Below are 5,773 nucleotides of genomic sequence, written 5' to 3' on the forward strand. Positions count from 1 at the left end.
AAAAAAAAAAAATGTTCCCAAATGCCACCAGTGCTCCTTTCATGCTCAGCAGGTGCCCCTCCTACCTCATGGAGAAGGGGAAGGGCACCAAGACTGATCACTCTCTCAATTTCTCTACTTTCTGCTTCCTAACTCACAGTCTCACTCACGTCCAGCCTTCCAGCTGCAGGAATGCGGGCCCCCCCTCCAAGCCCCACCATCATCGTCCTGATACTGTCTCCACCATCCTGAAACCTCAAGCCATCAACAGGCCCCATTCTCTTTGTTCCTCAGTTTCTCCCTTGCCACTAGTTCCCCCATTCCTCTCCTCCCAAAGGAAATGATCAACACTCTCCATCCTGAAGAACCACTCCGTTCCTTCCTCACCTTCTCACTGCCAGTCTCCTTGAAGGCACTGGCCTTTCTCTCTTCGCCATTCACACCTCCCCTGAGTACCCTTAACACCGGCCTTTTTTCCCTTTGGATGTTTACATCTCTTCTCACGGTTTCCCATGTTACTTATAAACTAATTATTCCAAAGATCTATCTTTAGCCCTGAACTCTCTTCTGAATTCCAAACCGTGTCTAAGTGCATATTGGCTCTATGTGGCCAGGTGTACTGGAAGCCCCTAAATAAATATGTCTAAATCCAAACTCATCAACTCAAACTTACATCCCCAGCCCCACCCCCAGCAAATGGCTGCATCTCATCAAGCTAAGAGTTATTTTCAATTATCAGAAATCTATAAGCAAGAAAAGACTACAGTTACCGTATATAACCACAAAAATGCAGAGTAATATGGGGGAAATCTTTGACACCCATAAAACAAACAAGCAAACACAATCGAGAATAACCTAAAGGATTATTGAATAGAGAAACCCCAAAGGAGTAGAAAAATATATTAAAATAGTGAATTGAAGTGATATCTTGGAGACAACTGGTGAAGACCAGACATGTCTAACAATGCAGAAGTCATTAGCTGATCGTACCTGCCTGGATTTAATTTGCTTAGGCCTACCATTTGCAATTGAAGAGATCAAAAGACATCGTTACCTGGACGGTGGTATTACTGCTGGCAAAGTGGATTTGCCTGTTGTGTCTGCCCAACACAGCAGGGAAAGTTTGCTTCTAGAAGAAGAGTACATATGATTTACAGCTTTCCATTCTCACTTCTGGTAAGAGCAGACATCACAATAAGCAAGGCCTTGAAGTACCAGGGGGAAAAGCCAGGGGAAGACACATGTCAAAAATCTGCACGGATTCCATGTGCTGAACAAAGTTTCACATATCACGAATTACGCAGTCACTTGCCATAAGTGACTCCAAGATACAAGAGAACTGGATTCCAATCAATATTCATCAGTTCCCAGCTCTAATCTGTATATTATTCAGTGACCTTTGGCAAATGACTTACATTTTCTGAGATGATTTCCAGATCTAAAAAAGGAATGTCTCATGGTTAAAAATCACTTGACAAAAATCAAGCTTAAGCTCAAGAGTGATAGTTAAGTGCTCGAAATTCCCAGCCCTGCCAACTGACTTGTAGAATGTTCAAATAGAACTTTGCAGTTGCCAAAAAATGGAATAATGCTAGCTTATATTTCTAGGAAATGTCAGATGAGGCAATTTGGAAAATCCACCTGCTGTGCCTAAGCCTGAATCTAAAACAATAAACGGTCCATTTTTCTCTGGAAGTTGAGTCCTACTGAATTAATCTTGTTACAAGACGAACGCCTCAAAGTAAATATGATGAATCACTCCTCCTACCATGTTTTCCTCTCGTGGTTCTAGCAGCAGTTCCCTGCTCTCTCTCCAACAGCACTCTAGTAAGGAGCCAAACGCCTGAAAGCGAAGTGTGATCAACAGATGCTCGTTTCCATAATTGGCACTCTTCCAATAGCCAACCCCAAATTTAATTAGCCACTTATCTGAAGCAGAAAAGGCTTTCTAAAGCATTCTAGTAATCTGTGCTTGTTCTTGCCACTGGTGCATGCCCTAGCCCCATGTGCCTCCTCACCCAGAAGTCTTCTAAGCATCCACAGCAAGCACAGGATGGGTGCCGATTCCTACTGGAAATAAACAATTCTCTAAAAGTGTGCATGAGATTTCTCTACTAGGGAGAAAGAATAATATTCTGTTGCACTGAAGACCGCATACGGCACATGGGAAGGACGCTGGAAATGAAGCTGTACAAGTAGCTCAATATAGCAGGTCAGCATGTTAGCTGGGGTAAGTCACAGCTCTTCCACTGTGACCTCCCCAGCATTAGACTCCATCCAACCTACAGCCAGATCCCAAATGTCCTGGTGGCTGCGTTCATTTAATACTGCCTGAGAAATACTGTCACTCCACTCTTCACTCCGCTGACCTTGGACTCGGTGAATTCTGTCATAGCTCCAAATCCCTTGGAACAAAGGAACTGTCTACATTCAGTCCTCTTGACAACTGACTGCTGTAAGATGGGGTTTCCAGGAACTCATGTGATCACATGACTCCACAATCACCTCAGGGGGTCCTGTTGGCTCAGGGGGCTGGTGTCAAGCTGAAACAGAAGGTATGGATGCCCATGAGGCGATGGCAGATGGTGTGGGAGGTGAGGCCCGGCGCTACCCGCCGTGGCTGGCTGTGTTCCTGTTGCCTACCCCGCATCATTTGCCCTGTCTGCTGGGAGCAAAACTCCTCTTGGTGGTGGTGAACCCATCCATGTGGTTCAATCAGCTGACTTCCCCAGTGCACCCCAATTGCTCCGGGACCACAGCGACCGGGAGAGAGTTGGATCAGTGACCCACGTCAAGCCAGAGACCTCTTTGAAATCTGGGTTCTCAGAAAAGGCTTTCTCCTGGGTCACTGAGCTTAAATAATGTGAGTCCTGCTCACCACTTGGAGAGAATCTGTCTACCAGGTAGCAGTAGGGGCCCTCCCATTCCACACCATTTGAGCCCTGGATCCAGCCCTGCCTGGAGCCAAGCAAGATTAGCCTGGATTTCACTTCCGTGAGCTAATCTGATCAATTCCTACTTTTGCTTAAGCTACATAGGATGTGGTTCTTTCCCTGAAAGCTTCCCTGCTAATGAACACCTGACTTCATCCCCTTCTGCCTAACTTATTTAGATGATTATCTTCCTTCTTTTTGTGGTCTTTGTCTAAAATTTTCCATATTCTCCCCTCCAGCCCTCAGGTCAAAACCTAACTCTTGAAGGGACCCTTCCTATATTAACCCATACCTTCCAAAGACCTAGAGTCTTCGATGTATGCACATGTGGTTACCTTTCATCCCATAATCACATCCTACTTGCTATTCCATAAGACCTATTCTTGCTGTAACACTGCTCTTTAACCAAGAAATTTTAATTATTGGAAAAGAAAAAAAAAGAGGATCTTCATTTTAAAATGTCCTACCTATTAAAAATGGGCTCCCACGGGGAAATGCAGTGAGGCTCCAAGGTGTATGTATGTGTTTTTAAATAAATGCTAATATTTGAAAGCTTATTATATGCCAGGCAGTATGCTAAACACCTTACATGCATTTTTCATTGATCCTTACAACAACCTTACATGCCAGGTACTTTTATCTCCCATTTTGAAGAAGTGGTATTAAGACTTCAAGAGATTAAATCATCTGCTCAAGGGCACACAGCTGGTAAGCCGAAGCAGCTGCCTGGACTGAGTGCAAAGGCCCTTCTTACCATCCCTTAACCTCACCCACACCCTAGGGACCAGGCATGTGCCCTTTTGGAAATGCCCCCAGTGAGGCTCCCTTTGCCGTTCCTCTGCACAAGTAACTCAGAACTAGCAGCTCAGAGTTTGCCCTGGTTTAGCTCACAGCTCTGCTACTCTGACCTACCCAGCCCTGGACTCCCTCCAACCCTATAGCCAGATCCTGGGTGGTCCCAGGGACTGCCTTCATTTAATACTGCCTGGGCAGCCTTAAGTGTTTCATTTTATTAATAGTACTAATACCCATTTTTAGACTTAAATCAAATACCGATTGGTTCTTTTGCTTCCTGGTCCACAGCAATTCTAAAAAAGAATAAAAACTTAGAAGTGACTGTGAGGTGGAAGCTGACCCTAGGAAGTGGTGATCGATAACTGGTAGACTTAGAGGGAGTCCTCAGAGTAAGGATCTCTCCTTCTGCTGGTATCTTCCCATGAAGCGGGTCCTCCAGGGCACTGGAGGCAGCACAGGGACCCATAGAGTTGGCAAGTGTCAATCTACTAAAAGTTTATATGGGGACTAAGTAGGTATACTTTTAATGAATATGCAATCATCAAACCGTCTTTACAGATATCTAAATTCCTCTTGGCTCTTCCGTAGGTGGTGGCCTTGAGGCCAGGAATCACATCTAATAAATCTAACTTCATAATATGTCACCTGAGGGGTGCCTGGGTGGCTCAGTTGTTGAGCGTCTGCCTTCGGCTTGGGTCATGATCCCAGGGTCCTGGGATCGAGCCCCGCATTGGGCTCCCTGCTCAGCGGGAAGCCTGCTTCTCCCTCTCCCACTCCCCCTGCTTGTGTTCCCTCTCTCACTGTGTCTCTCTCTGTCAAATAAATAAATAAAATCTTTAAAAAAAAATATGTCACCTGAGTGCTTGATACCCAATTGTCGTTATTACATAGATAATGAATTCTATTTCTTTCTGTGATGAACGAGTTGTACATCTTTATTTTAAGCACGAGTCCAAGTTGTACATGTTTTGGGTTAAATATCATTCCACAGAAATCATTCCCTGAAATTTAAGTGTTTTATTCAGAGAAGGGCACCTCAGTCCCTTCATCAGCACTGCAGACTTTTATTTTTCTTTAAGATTTTATTTATTTATTTGAGAGAGAGAGAATGAGAGAGAGAGAGAGAGTGCACATGAGAAGGGAGAGGGTCAGAGGAAGAAGCAGACTCCTCAGTGAGCAGGGAGCCCGATGTGGGACTCGATCCTGCGATTCCAGGATCATGACCTGAGCCTAAGGCAGTTGCTTAACCAACTTAGCCACCCAGGCACCCCAGCCTGCAAATCCCAGTAGACTAGAATGTGAATGAGTAGAGAGAGCATCTTAAAAATAGGTACACGGAGTGGGGCAGGCAGTGAAAAAAGTGAAGAGAGAGAAAATCTCTATCAAAAGTAAGCATACCAGGGGCACCTGGTATGGCTCAGTCATTAGGCGACTGCCTTCGGCTCAGCTCATGATCCCAGGGTCCTGGGATCGAGCCCCGCATCGGGCTCCCTGCTCAGCGGGAAGCCTGCTTCTCCCTCTCCCACTCCCCCTGCTTGTGTTCCCTCTCTCACTGTGTCTCTCTCTGTCAAATAAATAAATAAAATCTTAAAAAAAAAAAAAGAAAAGTAAGCATACCAAAGAAATCAGCTAAAAATTACAAATTATTATCTCAGGGGTGCCTGGGTGGCTCTGTTGGTTGAGCATCTGACTCTTGGTTTTGGGTCAGGTCATGATCTTAGGGTCATGGGAATGAGCCCCAAATTGGGCTCTGAGCCCCGCGTGGAGTCAGCTTGGGTTTCTTTCCTTCCCCCTCTGCCCCTCCCCCTGCTTGCTTGCACTCTATCTCTCTAAAATAAGTAAAAATAAATATTTTTTTAAAAAGTATTATCTCAGGAGAGAAAGAAATCTCCCCCCACCCAATACCCCCTCCATCAGCCCACCTCTACTCCACAGGTGCGAGAGATTTGTAAATGCATGTATCAAACTTTGCAGAACTCTGGGAGCCAGCCTCCAAGGTGACCCTTGGATCACCTTGAATATTCTGAATATTCTTGTCTGGTGTCGTCCCCTTCCACAGTGAATAG

General features: G+C 45.2%; 1 long non-coding RNA gene across 1 annotated transcript in view; it reads left to right on the forward strand.

The window, feature by feature from the left end:
• The window catches only part of LOC145723442 (uncharacterized), a 6,387-nt gene extending 1,839 nt beyond the window's left edge, over positions 1-4,548 (forward strand). Inside the window, exon 3 of the long non-coding RNA XR_014148499.1 lies at positions 4,296-4,548. This is a non-coding gene — a long non-coding RNA (uncharacterized LOC145723442). The remainder of the gene's footprint in view (positions 1-4,295) is intronic.
• Positions 4,549-5,773: the final 1,225 nt, after the last annotated feature.

Source organism: Leptonychotes weddellii, chromosome 9, assembly GCF_054177405.1.
Source record: "Leptonychotes weddellii isolate Sample4059 chromosome 9, ASM5417740v2, whole genome shotgun sequence".
Classification (NCBI taxonomy): Eukaryota; Metazoa; Chordata; class Mammalia; order Carnivora; family Phocidae; genus Leptonychotes; species Leptonychotes weddellii.